The following is a 13,619-nucleotide window of genomic DNA, read 5'->3' as shown; positions in this document are numbered from 1 at the left end:
CGGGTCCAGGCTGGGGATTCGAACCCGCCAGCTTAGGTGTACGTGGCTGGTGCCTTAGCCGGTTGAGCTATAGGCGCCGAGCCTGATGATTTTAAGGAACGGAAGCTATAAAAATAACATCAGCTACTCTTTTCAAAGGGAAATTTACATATTTAAAAGAATGTCTCCCTCCTTTTTTAAATTATTATTTCTTAGGGACATCAATTTACTTAACATATCATTTGAGTCTGGGTATATGTCTGTATGTGTGCAGTAGTTTGTCTCTAATTAACAGATTGCTTATCTTAAGACATTCCAAGCCTTTAGACCAGTGTCTTTCTCATCTCACAGCACACTTTAACTACAGTTAAACTTCTGCAAAACACTTAAATTATGTTGATCAAAAAAAAGTTAAGGCCGGATGTGGTGACACACACCTATAATACTAACACTCTGGGAGGCAGAGGCAGGTGCATTGCTTGAGCTCAGGAGTTCAAAGAGACCACTCTTATTCAAGAAAGAGTGAGACCCCCATCTCTACTAAAAATAGAAAAACTATCTGGGTACTGTATTGGGTGCCTGTAGTTCCAGCTGCTCAGGAGGCTGAGAAAAGAGGATTGCTTGAGCCCAAGTTTGAGGTTGCTGTGAGCTATGACATCACAGCACTTTACCCAGGGGGACAGCTGAGACTCTGTCTCAGAAAAAAAAAAAAAGTTAAAAAAAAAGAATATACTACTGTGTTTTGACTGTCTTTCAAAAATAATTTAACTAAAGATCTTTAAAATTTTTCAAGGCACACGTAAGTTCCTTTCATGGTGCACCAGTGTGTCCAGGCCCAACAGTTGAAAATCACTGCTTATTTTTTTTTTTTTGTGACAGAGTCTCACTACGTCGCCCTTGGTAAAGTACCATGGCATACCTCAAACTCTTGGGTTAGGGGTGATGCCTGTGGCTCAAGGAGTAGGGCGCCAGCCCCATATATTGGAGATGGTGGGTTCAAACCCAGCCCCGGTCAAAAAAAAAAAACTCTTGGGTTTAAGTGATTCTCTTGCCTCAGCCTCCCAAGTAGCTGGGACTACAGGCAACTGCCATGACACCCGGCTATTTTTCTGTTGGAGTTGTCATTGTTGCTTAGCTGGCTCAGGCTGGGTTGGAACCTGCCAGCATCGCTGTATGTGGCCAATGCTGTAACCACAGTGCTACAGGCACCGAGCCAAGCATACTTGTAATCTGTAAAAACCTGTATAAATCTTACTTAGAACCTTTTGGGCTAAACCAATATGGGCCTTCCATGTATTGATTAATGACATTATGTATAAGTCCTACCTCCCTAAAATGTCTAAAATCAAACCTTAACCCAACTATGAAGAGACCACTGGCTCAAGGCTCCTTGGGTGGGGCTCTCTGAGTCAGGGTCACACATACTTGGCTCAGAAGAAACCCCTTTAAGTTATTTACAAAGTTTGGGTTCTTTTTCCTTGACAATATACCATAAGGTGACTGGATATATTTACTATGTATTATACAGAAAATATGCATTTCAAATACTGCTCTGCTTTTCCTTTTTTTTTTTTTGAGACAAGAGTCTCAAGCTGTTGCCCTGGGTAGAGTGCTGTGGCATCATAGCTCACAGCAACCTCCAACTCTTAGGCTTAAGCGATTCTCTTGCCTCAGCCTCCCAAGTAGCTGGGACTACAGGTGCCCACCACAATGCCCAGCTAATTTTTGGTTGTAGTTGTCTTTGTTGTTTGGCAAGCCCAGGCTGGATTTAAACCCTCCAGCTCTGGTGTATGTGGCTAGCACCTTAGCCTCTTGAGCTACAGGCACCAGGCCTACTCTGCTTTTCTTTACTTACAGAATCAAGTTCTTGCCTTCTACCCTGATAGTCAAGACTGGTGGGTCAGGTGTGCTCATGCCTGCAATCCCAGCACTTTGGGTGGCAGAGGCAGGAGGATTGCTTGAGGCTAGGAACTCAAGACCAACCTGAGCAACATACTAAGACCCTGTCTACACACACACACACCAAAAACAAAAAAAAAAATAGAAAAATTAGTCAGGCTTGGTGGCTTTGACCTATAGTCCCACATACTCCAAAGCTAAAGCAAGAGGATCCCTTGAACCCAGGGGTCTGAGGTTGTAGTGAGCTCTGATGACACCACAGCCCTCTTCCCCAGGCAAGAGTGAGCCCCTGCCTCAAAAACAAAACAAAAATACCCTTGAAGAGTAGTCTCTTTCTCCCCCTTCTCTTTCTCTCCTCATCTAATATAGATCCCTTCATCCGCCACAATCCTGTAATACTTTGCTGTGTCTCCAACAAACCATGATCTTCCCAATCGTAGTACCTTCCAATATGCTTTCCTCTGCTTCTGTGGGAATGTAGAAACAAAATCTCCTCCTAACCCAGAAAACCTCATCACAAAGGCAGAAGAGAAAGAAAGCGTAATGACTAAGTATTAAATCAGACTGATACGAATCACAAACAACCTGAGGATTGCAAAAACAAGCTCTTTTATACAGTTACATGGATACAATCCTACAATCCATTACATTTTGTAGTCAAGTGACAAGTTAGATCCTGGTTCCTCTCCCAGGCACTGGAAATTGGGCTTCATATCCCTTGAAAATTACGTTTCAAAGAGATGGCTCTGAACCAACATTCCTGAGTTTGAGTCTGGTCACAGGTATACTTAGCCATAAAAAAAGACTTGCATACGGGGCAGCCCCTGTTGCTCAATGGAGGAGGGCGCCGGCCCCATATGTAGGAGGCGGCGGGTTCAAACCCAGCCCAGGCCAAAAACTGCAAAAAAAAAAAAAAAAAAAGTTACATACATTTTAAAATGAAAGAAGTTATAAATTCTTGTGTGCGTGTGTAGACAGTCTTCCTCTGTTGCCCAGGCTGGAGTGCGGAAGCATCATCACAGCTCACTGCAACCTTAAACTCCAGGGCTCAAGTGACTCTCCCGCCTTAGACCCCTGAGTAGCTGGGACTACAGGCTTAGGCCTCCTAACTTTTTCCTATTTTTAGTAGAGACGGGGGTCTTGCTCTTGCTCTGGTTAGTCTTCAGCTCCCGAGCTCAGGCAATCCTCCAGCTGCAGCCGCCCAGCGTGCTACGATTACAGCGTGAGCCACCACGCCCGACCATGAAATAAGAAAATTCTGAAAAAATTCCAAAGGAAAATATGCTGAACGGGCTCAACCGTCCTCACATAAGTAGGGAAGACCGGAGGTGGGGGGTTCTCAATCCCCTGTGTTTAGTTTGTATTTGCCCCGCCAACTGCATCGTCTTTCCCACGTGCTAGTCCCACAGGCGGAATCCTGTTCGCTCCCAAGGCCCCAGATCCACTTAGTCCTCGGATCTCACCCCGCCCGGTTCGTGCAGCTGCACCGGGAGGGCCGCAGCATCCGGGGCTCAGCAAGTCCCTCCCAGCCAGGGCTTCAAGGTTCCGTCTTGCTCCGCCCCTCTTAGCTGCGGGACCCGGGGTAGATTGCGTAACTCCAGCTTCCTGGTCACTAAAGGGGTAGGGGGTGAAAAGGGCGGTTGAGAGACGCCACTGGGTGTACATACAGGAGACTGCGGCGTACAGACACGCCACCTGGCCTGGGTCTCCAGGCCACAGCTCCCAACTCGCACCCCAAACCACGCCCCCCTGGCCGCGCCGACGTCATCGGCCCGGGACTGGATCCCAGGATCTGCGCACGGCTTCCGGGCGGGGCTACGAGGTGACGCCAATGCTCGCGGTCGTTGTGCTCCATACTCGCGGTTGCTGTGGCGTGCTCGTCTTTGTCATCTTCTTCAATCCCAATTTTCGCCACCTTTTCTTAAGCCCAGGTAGGGGCCAGGATGCTCGGGACTCGGGGGCAGGCGGGTCCGGAAGCCGGATCGCAGTGACTGGGGGGCGCTGGCTGAGCTCAGAGTCCAAGCCTTCCCTACACGTGCTACTTCCTTGTAAGGGCCTGTAGAGCGCGTTCAGAACGTTTTCCTCAGAGGAGACGCGGGAGCTATACTATAGGACTCCTCACGCAGTGCTTCTGAGCGTCTCTTTCAGAAGAGAAGTGGGGTTTCTTCGTGACTTGGAGGGACCCCAATAGGCAGGATGGGACATGTGACCTCTATGGACCGCAATAGAAGGGATGGGGACTTGTGACCTTAAGGGATCCCACTAGAAGGTATGGGACTTGACACCTGAAGGGATCTCAGCAGGAGCGTTGAGATCATGGGTAGACCTGCCTCGAGGTGTTGTTGAGGTAGCTCATGCAGGGTGAGGGTCTAAGCTAGGTGATGGTTCAGAGGAGCAGGCAGGAACTGACTGTATTTGTCCCCTTTTAGGTGGGAGTCATGGCGGAGGTGATGGTCTTTCAAAATGGGAGAGCTTATTGTCACAGAAGCTCTTCTGTAAGATACGCTGGTAAGTCAAGTTTCAGAACCCCCAGCTCTGCTGGGAGAGCAGCAAGGCCCCAGGTCCGCATCCTCCTCCTCCTCACACACTGCCTGGTTTGTGCTGCTGCACCAGGAAGGCCCCAGCACCCAGGGGCTAAGCATGTCCCTCCTACATTTTTAGACCTTAGACCCACATTTTTCAACTATTAGTTCTCGGGTTTGTGGGATCTAATTTATATGTCCTGACTTACACCCTAGTCCAGAAGTCTGAACTACAAAAAGTTAACTTTTGTATAACTACATGATATTGCTATTTGTGGTAAAAATGAAGCACCACACTAGAATTGTAGGGCCGCATAGTAATGTGGAAGTTTAGCTTGTACATTTACCTCTTGTGAGACACCTTCCCTTACTCCCTCAGCCAGAAATGCTCTTTCCCTGAAAGTTATCTGTAGTAGTAGGCTCCTGGAACCAAGGTCAACGTGACTACCATGTTTCCCCAAAAATAAGACCCACCCAAAAAATAAGCCCTAGCAGGATTTCTATGCATTTGTTAAATATAAGCCCTATCCCAATAGTAAGACCTAGTGATGAGCGTGGCTATGCAGTGTATCTGCATAGTCACGCCATGCATTTCAACACGGAGCAGTAAGGAAGACTGGAATACCTTTTATTTGCCATATGTTAGCTCTTGCACGGGTGCACCAGGTGCACGTGTGGTAACTGCAGACGCAGGCATCTTATTGTGCACGTGCAAATGGCTAGGGGAAAGCAGTTCATGTATCACTAGTGCCACCCCCACCAGCAAGGTCGGCTCCCCCTGTCAGGTTCCAGAGGAAGATGACTTAACTGTATTTGAATAAATGTAGATTGTTGTATTATACTTAATAAAATAAGACATCTCCTGAAAATAAGCCCTAGTGTCTCTTCTTGAAAAAAAATAAATATAAGACAGTGTCTTATTTTCGGGGAAACACGGTAATTGAACTCCATGGTCTGTTTTCCCCTCAGCCTCCAGCTGAGAGTGGCCTTTGGGATTCCTGGGGTGTAGGGGATTTGGGTGAATGTAGCAAGCCTCCAGCGTGCTTGGGTCTGTGGTGACCCTGTGCATTCCTACAGTGCTTGCTAGAACAGCTCTGAAATGGTTTGAGGCCTTGCCCTGCTCCATCCAGAGCAAGGTAAGACATTTCAGAATCAAGAAATTTCAGACATCAACTTGACCCCTTCTGGATCTGGTATACTGGACATTGTATAGATGTACACTGTGTAATGTGGCAGCCCCTTGGCATAGATTACATTTAGAATTCAGTTTTGGCGGGTGGCGCCTGTGGCTCAGTGAGTAGGGCCCTGGCCCCATATACTGAGGGTGGTGGATTCAAACCTGGCCCTGGCCAAACTGCAACAAACAAAATAGCCAGGCATTGTGGGCGCCTGTAGTCTCAGCTACTCGGGAGGCTGAGGGAAGAGAATCGCCTATGCCCAGGAGTTGGAGGTTGCTGTGAGGCTGCGAGCGGTGTGACACCACGCCACTCTACTCAGGGTGATATAGTGAAACTGTCTCTACAAAAAAAAAAAAAAACAGTTTTGGCTGGGCATGGTGCCTAGCACTCTTGGGAGGCCAATGCAGGAGGATTGCCTAATCTCAGGTGTTCAAGACCATCTTGAACAAGGATCTCATCTCTACTGAAAAGAAAGAATTAGCTGAGCATTGTGGCAGGCACCTGTAGTCCCAGCTACTTGGGAGGCTCAGGCAGGAGGATCACTTGAGCCCAGTAGTTTGAAGTTGCTCTGAGCTAGGCTAACGCCTCAGAGTGAAACTCTTTCTCCCCAATAAATAAAATAAAATTTAGTTTTTCAGTCATACTAGCCACATTTCTGGTGCCCCACATGTGGTCACCTCATTTGGACTGTGCAGATTGAAGAATTTTTCTGTCTGCAGAAGTTATTTTGAACAGTTCTGATGTAAAAGGTGAAGAGTGTCATTGAGTGTTTGCTATGCTTAGGGCTCACTACAGATTTTAATTTTTTATTACAGTTTCAGAGCAAAGGCAGAGAGATGATAAAAGCAGGAGTTGAGGCTCAGTGCCTGTGGCTCAAGCAGCTAAGGTGCCACCCACATATACCTGAGCGGGTGGGTTTGAATTCAGCCTGGGCCCACCAAACAACAGGCTGCAACCAAAAAAAAAAAAAAAAAAATAGCCGAGCGTTGTGGTGGGCGCCTGTAGTCCCAGCTACAGGGAAGTGGAGGCAGGAGAATTGCTTGAGCCCAGGAGTTGGAGGTTGCTGTGAGCTGTGATGCCATGGCACTGTACCCAGGACAATAGCTTGAGGCTCAAAAAAAAAAAAAAGCAGGAATTGAACCAAAATAGAAAGGAATAACAGCCCTGAGAGACTGGTGGGATGGGATATTTACAATTAGAAGGGAAAGCAAAAAGAAGCAAAGGCTTAGTTCTGCAGGGGGACTGAATGCCCCCAGAACTAATGGGGGGTGAGGTCCCTGATCTTATTCATGGGAGAGGAGAGCACTGATGTTGGTTGAACACCTCTTTTGTGCCAGACCTCTTAATTCTTCACCTAGTTTAAATTTGTGTACAGACATTTCACCATACAGTAGTATTAGATTCAATACAAATGAAGAGCCCAAGGTCAGAATTGTGTGTCCAGGGTTGCCTAACCAGAAACTGGTAGATGTAGTTTGACACTGCTTCTCTAATCCTGCATCCTGTGCTCTTTCCTAGCATGCCATTCCTAGAAGCCTAAGTGGCATCTACATAGAAGCAGTTAGGAAATTTGAGTTGGAGGGAAATGGGTGCAGCAAGGAAAAGGCTGTTATAGGAGGGTTGTTGTCAACTTGGTCATAGCATGAAAGACATAGCACCTGTGTTCTGGGTCATGGAGTCACCTTTCTTGAAGGTAGAGGCTTCCAGAGACTTCTCTCTATGATCCAGGACCAATACAAAACACCTGGGGGCTGCTATTGGGAGGTGCTTTTCCATGAGTCCCACATTTCTCCAGTCTTGTCAAGTGAGGCACTGGTTGCCTTTTTCCATATAATCTTTCAAAGGATGATTGTGCAGCAGACGCCTTGGGATGTAAGAGGCAGTGCTTTTGTCCAGAGCAGAGAGCGGACATTCTTGCTCTTTTTTTTTTTTTTTTAAGACAGTCTCATTTTGTCTCCCTCAGTAGAGAGCTGTGGCATCATAGCTCACAGCAACCTCAAATTTTTGGGCTCCAGTGATTCTCTTGCTCTTGCCTCAGCCTCCTAAATAGCTGGGACGACAGGCACCCCCCACAATGCCTGGCTATTTTTAGAGATGGGGATCTTGCTGTTGCTCAGGCGGACCAACCTCCTCGGCCTCCCAGAGTTCTAGGATTACATGCGTGAGCCACTTGGGCCATTCCGCTAACGGCCTTCTGCGTGTGCAGGTGCCTTCTGACCCCCTTTGCATTGCCATGTAGGAACTTGGGCTTGAGAGGCTGGTAGATAATACAGCTGCTCTTGCTCTTGCTGTGAATTGAGTCATCAATTATCTTTTGTCTCTAATCAAGGAGTTCTGTGTTTTTATCAGTGTCCATGAATCTGGTAAACTACCTTGTTAACTGCAGAGGGGGCAGCTCAGACCTTCCCAGTTACAGTCACCTCCCTGAAGCTGTTCCCAGCGCATGGCATGAAGATGTCTACCATCCCTCCGTATTTCAGCATTCTCAGGATATCAGAGCTAGAGGAGAGCTATGAGATGTTTTGTCCTGTGGCTGCCAGGCTGTTCCATAGAAGCTGTGCCAGTGGTAAGTGTGCAAGTGTGCAGGCAGGGTCTCGCCTGGAAAGTCACCTCACTTTTAATTTTTCTTATGTCACCTAGCCAAGAAAAAGTTCAAAGGCTATCAACTTTGATCCTCCCATATTATAAGTCACGATAAGGAACTACTTATAAAGTGATTGAGTCATAGAAGGGTTAATTGTCTTCAAGCTCACAAGACTATTTTGCGACAAAAAGTTGTTCAGTGTCTGGATTCATGTGCCCTGATTCTTGGGATTGGTATTTGACTGCCTTTGTGGCTTGTATTTGACCTATGGTCTTCTAGAATCTTGTAAGGTCTATGGTGTGGCAAGCTGAAAGGGGCCAGACTACCACTAAGGTTGGTCATAGGCCTCTCAGCTCAGTGGGACTGAATTTAGGATTCCAGAAGCTAGGTTCAGTTCCATCCATTGTGGCAGTACAAATTAATAACAATCTCTAGTGGGCAGTGTCTGTGGCTCAGTGCATAGGGCGCTAGCCCCATATACAGAGAGTGTGAGGTTCAAACCCAGCCCTGGCCAAATTCCAACAAAAAAATAGCCAGGCGTTGTGGTGGGCACATGTAGTCCCAGCTACTCGAGAGGTTGAGGCAAGGGAATTGCCTAAGCCTGGGAGTCAGAGGTTGCTGTGGGCTGTGTGACACCATGGCACTCTACCCAGAGCGATAAAGTGAGACTCTGTCTCTACAAGAAAAAAATAATAATAACAATCTCTAGTTATGTGAATTACATTACTTAATTTTTCACAATGGACCTCTGTGGTGTTTCTGATCTCATTTTTACAGATAAGAACGTGGATACTGAGTACCAGGCTTGTCCGTGTTGATACACATAATGAGGAGTGAAGCAAAATTTAAACCCGAGTCTTTGCACCTTAACTGAGCAGATTTGAAGCCTCATGTGCCTCCCTCCAAGGAGGAGTCAGGAATTTTGTGGTTCTTGGCCTCTGATGGGGAGTGGTATAAGTCACACAGGCTTGGGCTATGGGTCTGACGGACATTCTCTGACCCCTGGTTTGGGTGCCAGATTCTCTGCACGTGGAAAACAAGGGATATTTAATAAATAATGGTTTTAAATGTGATTCAGTCTGGCCTTTTCTTTCCATGTGCTACATGCAAAGGTAAGGAATACTGCCCCTTAGTTGTCAGCTAAGGTAACCCCAGGTATTTCACCATTATCAATGAATGCTATGGCTTGTGGATGGCCACATGGAACTTGGTGATAACCTCATGTGCATGCACCTCCTCTTTCAACTTCTGGTGGCATGTGGTGGTGATATTTACTACAGAGCCAAGGGCCAACCAGCTGAAATCTGCAAGGGAGCAATGGGCACAAAAGCACTGTCATCAGGATCTTTATCTTGACATCCTGGAATGGGTTCCAGTAATGTTCACCCATTGGCTCAATAACCCTTGTCTCTTCAAATACTCTCAGGTACTCAAGTATTAAAACCGAATTAAAGGAAGTGGTAGCCTTAGTATGTGTAGTCTGCCCCAGATACCTCCATTTTCATTTGAAAAGTAACAGTCACAGTACACCATTGCACCTACAGGACTAGTTTCTCTAGATCAGCAGTTCTCAACCTGTGAGTGGTGACCCACAGGAACTGTATTAAAGGGTTGCAGCATTAGGAAGGTTGAGAACCACTGCTCTAGATCAATGTGGGTGACACTGTTGTCAAGGAATGTTGGAAGTAAGCAAGGCCAAGGCACAGTGGCTCACTCCTGTAATCCTAGCACTCTGGGAGGCTAAAGTAGCAGGATCACTGGAGCTCCTGGAGCTCAAGAGTTGCTGAGGAAGAAGAGTAAGACCCCATCTCTTATTAGAAAAATTAGCTTATGTTGTGGCAGGCCCCTGTAGTAATCCCAACTACTTTGGAGGGTGAGGCAGAAGGGTCACTTGAACCCAGGAATTTGAGGTTGCTGTGAACTATGATGATGCCATGGTGCTCTATCCATAGTGACATAGACTGTCTCCTCCCCTCTCACCTCCACCCCCCAAAAAAGATACTGGTTTGACACCATAGCTCAGTGGTTAAGGCACTGGCCATATGTACTCCCATGCTGGTGGGTTCAAACCCAGTCCAGGCCTGCTAAACAGCAATGACAACAACAGCGAAAATAGCCAGGCGTTGTGGCTCCTGTCATCCCAGCTACTGTGTTTCCCTGAAAATAAGACACTGTCTTATATTTATTTTTTCTCAAGAAGACACACTAGGGCTTATTTTCAGGGGATGTCTTACACTCTGTGCGGAAATGCATGGCGTACCTGCATAACCACACCCATTAATAGGTCTTATTGGGGTAGGGCTTATATTTAACAAATGCATAGAAATCCTACTAGGGCTTATTATTTGGGTGGGTCGTATTTTTGGGGAAACATAGTACCTGGGATGCTGAAGCAAGAGAATCACTTAAGCCCAAGAGTTTGGGGGTTGCTGTCAGCTGTGATGCCACTTCACTCTACCTAGGGCATGAGATTGTCTCAAAAAAAAAAAAAAAGATACAAAGTGACTTGTACATTCAGTTTACTGCTGACTAGTTAATGGAAAAGTACACAGAGGTGCCAACTCCCCAGATCCTGTCCCAACTCCCCAGGATCCTGTCCTGGATGACACCATGACAAGATCCTGCAACCAGAAGTGTATATCATCTCCTTTTGCTGAGGAGCCAATGCTAGACTGCTGTGAGCAGATCTAGTTGCAGCTGTACCCCAAAGGGTGTGGTCAGGAAGCCTCACATTTCCTTAGAACCCAAGAGATAGCAGCTCCGGATAGCCCTCTGAGAGGCAGGGGAAGGGTACAGGTCTGGCCCCCTGGCAGCTCCTTATCAGTCTTCACTCAGTGCCAGGAAGCTTGGGTGAGCTGTGTTCTACATGGGTACATGAATTTCTAGTGTACCTTGGAGCCATTTCCTTATAAGTTGGCCCAACGGTATATCCTTAGATGAGGCAAAATAAATTTTCAATACAAATCTTAAGTTTTGGTACAGTATATATAATGAACTGGGAAAACTGAGAAGGATCAGTTTCCCGGGATTAGGGATTTGCTGTAAAAAGGTCAGCAACAGCACAGCAAGCCTGGGGTTTGAAGGAAGATAGGCAGGGCAGTTGGGGCCCTAGTTGGAGGAGGCATCCTGAACCGATGCGATAAAGATGCAGATGAGATAACAAGTGAAACTGCCACCAGGACCAGGACCATTGGCTCTGCCCGGTTGGTGGTGGCTCCTCACTACTGTCCTTCCACCTGCTCTGTGCCCCTGCTCGTCAGACCCTGTAAGGAGCTTGCTTGGAAGGCTGTGAACAAGAGCTGCCACTTGCCCTGCCTGGCTGAAAACCATGCTGAAATTGGTCTTTCTCTGGGGTCTGAGGATAAGCCACTAAATTTAGTGCTGGAAGAGCCCTGGCCAGATACAAAAGGGAACTTCCTTTGGTGTGATGTCATCTTTGAACCTTGGTTTCTCCCTCTCTCTCTCTCTCTCAATATCAATATATAGATATTGTTGTTATTGTTGTTGAGGCAGAATCTCACTATGTTGCCCTTGGTAGAGTGCTATGGCGTCACAGCTCACAGCAACCTCAAAATCTTGAGCTTAAGCAATTCTCTTGCTTCCCAAGTAGCTGGGACTATAGGTGCCAGTCACAATGCCCAGCTATTTTTTGTTGCAGTTGTTGTTTAGCTAGCCTGGACCAGGTTCGAACCTGCCACCCTCGGTGTATGTGGCTGGCGCCATAACCACTGTGCTATGGGTGCCAAGCTTCAAAAGATATAAAGTGAGAATACAAACATGGGAGGAGGCCTAGTCATGATTATGGTTATGCCCAGGGCCACAAAGCAACCAGCCTATGAAGTGAGGCCCAGTAAACTCTGTCCATGGGCCAAATTTCTGAGCTATGAATGGTCTTGACATTTTTAAGTGGTTAAGTGGGAAAAGCCCAAAAGAATACACATACTATTTTGTGACAGATGAAAATTTCATAAAGTTAAGATTTCAGTGCCCCTATTGGGACAGCCACACTGGTTTCATTGGTTCCTTTAAATTATAACAGAAACCCCACTAGTCTGCTCAACTTCTCTGAGGTTGGGGAAGTGAAACTATGAAAAGGGAGATGAGCCTACAAGAATCTGGGTGAATTTAGGTTTGGGAAATCCTTCAAAAGCCCCAGCCCAGGAACCTGGGGGTAGGGACAGTGTCTCACTTGTCAGAGCTTAGAAAGATTACACTTGACCTGGCCCAGTGAGGGTGGAGCTAGAGCCCCATTTCTAGGATTGAATTTGACAAAGGGCCCCTTATCACTAGATGGTACATGACTAGGTTTTACCCATGTACTGGGTAAGCATTTTGAATTTTATCAGGACTGCATTAATTTTCAGAGAAAAAAATAACCTTAACTTCATTTCAAACACTGTTCAATGTTTAAAAAAGAGGTGTTTGCAAGATGACAATAGTTAAACTAGTGTTTGTGAGTACATCAGATCTCAAAGGTAGGAGGTGAGTGACTCAAGTTTGGAAAAACTAGAATCTGCCCTCTAATTGCCTGTGTGAGGGAGAGTTGAAAGAGAACTGCCCCTAGTCAGCTTGAAGGATAAGAGACTGACCTTTCCCAGTCTCCCTAGAGAATGAGAGAGGACTGTACTAGTCTGCCCTGGGATGAGAAAGCTCCTTCCTCAGTCTGCTTTGGAGGACAAGAGAGCTGCCGCCATCTGCTCAGAGAATGAGAAAATTGCCCATTTCCCCAGTGGGCTGGCTATATCATGCCAGGGGTGCTGTGTTTGGAGAGAAACCCAAGCCACTGCCTAAAAGTGCTACCTAATCTACAAAGTGTGACAGCAGGCACCAGGCACATGCTGAGGATGGAGATGAGGCCTGTGCCTGGCTCTCACTACTATCCACAAGGGATTGCTGGATGAAAAGTACAAGGCAGAAGACCTTAGGGGCACAGGCATCCCCCATAGGCTGGCCTCACCCAGAAGACATTCTAGGGGCCTCCGTCCCTCTAGGTGTCTGGAGTTGGGTATTGCAGTATAAGCCCTGAGCCCTGGCCCTTGGTAGGACCAGACAAGAAGCTTTCCTCATTTACACCCCAGTGAGGTCTACACACATTTCAAAGAAGTGATTCCCTGCTCCAGAGACCCGGGCATTAGGATCTTTTTTTTATTTTTATATTAAGGTACAATGTACATGCATGGTACAATTCATTTCATGTCTAGTTCTGAGTTGACAGACACATACAGCAAGAGTAACCAAGACTATGTCAAGAAATCTCTTTTTGTTGTTTTTTTTTTTTTTTTGATAGAAAGTCTTATTTCATTGCCCTCGGTATAATGCCATGGCATCATAGCTCACAGTAACCTCAAACTCTTGGGCTCAACCAATTCTCTTGCTTCACCCTCCGAGGTAGCTAGGATTACGGGCACCCGCCACAATGCCTGGCTACCTTTAGAGACCGGGGCTCACTCTTGCTCA

The 13,619-nt window shown here is 46.7% G+C and overlaps 1 non-coding gene across 1 annotated transcript; it reads left to right on the top strand.

The window, feature by feature from the left end:
- Nucleotides 1-5,425: 5,425 nt before the first annotated feature.
- LOC111727724 lies at nucleotides 5,426-5,556 on the top strand. The gene has a single exon (XR_002775203.1). It is a non-coding gene; the product is annotated as a small nucleolar RNA SNORA9 (small nucleolar RNA).
- Nucleotides 5,557-13,619: the final 8,063 nt, after the last annotated feature.

Source organism: Otolemur garnettii, unplaced genomic scaffold (assembly GCF_000181295.1).
Source record: "Otolemur garnettii isolate 467f Iridium unplaced genomic scaffold, OtoGar3 scaffold00119, whole genome shotgun sequence".
Lineage (NCBI taxonomy): Eukaryota > Metazoa > Chordata > Mammalia > Primates > Galagidae > Otolemur > Otolemur garnettii.
The sequence above is the reverse complement of the archived record's forward strand: the minus strand, read 5'-3'. Positions and strand labels throughout refer to the sequence as shown.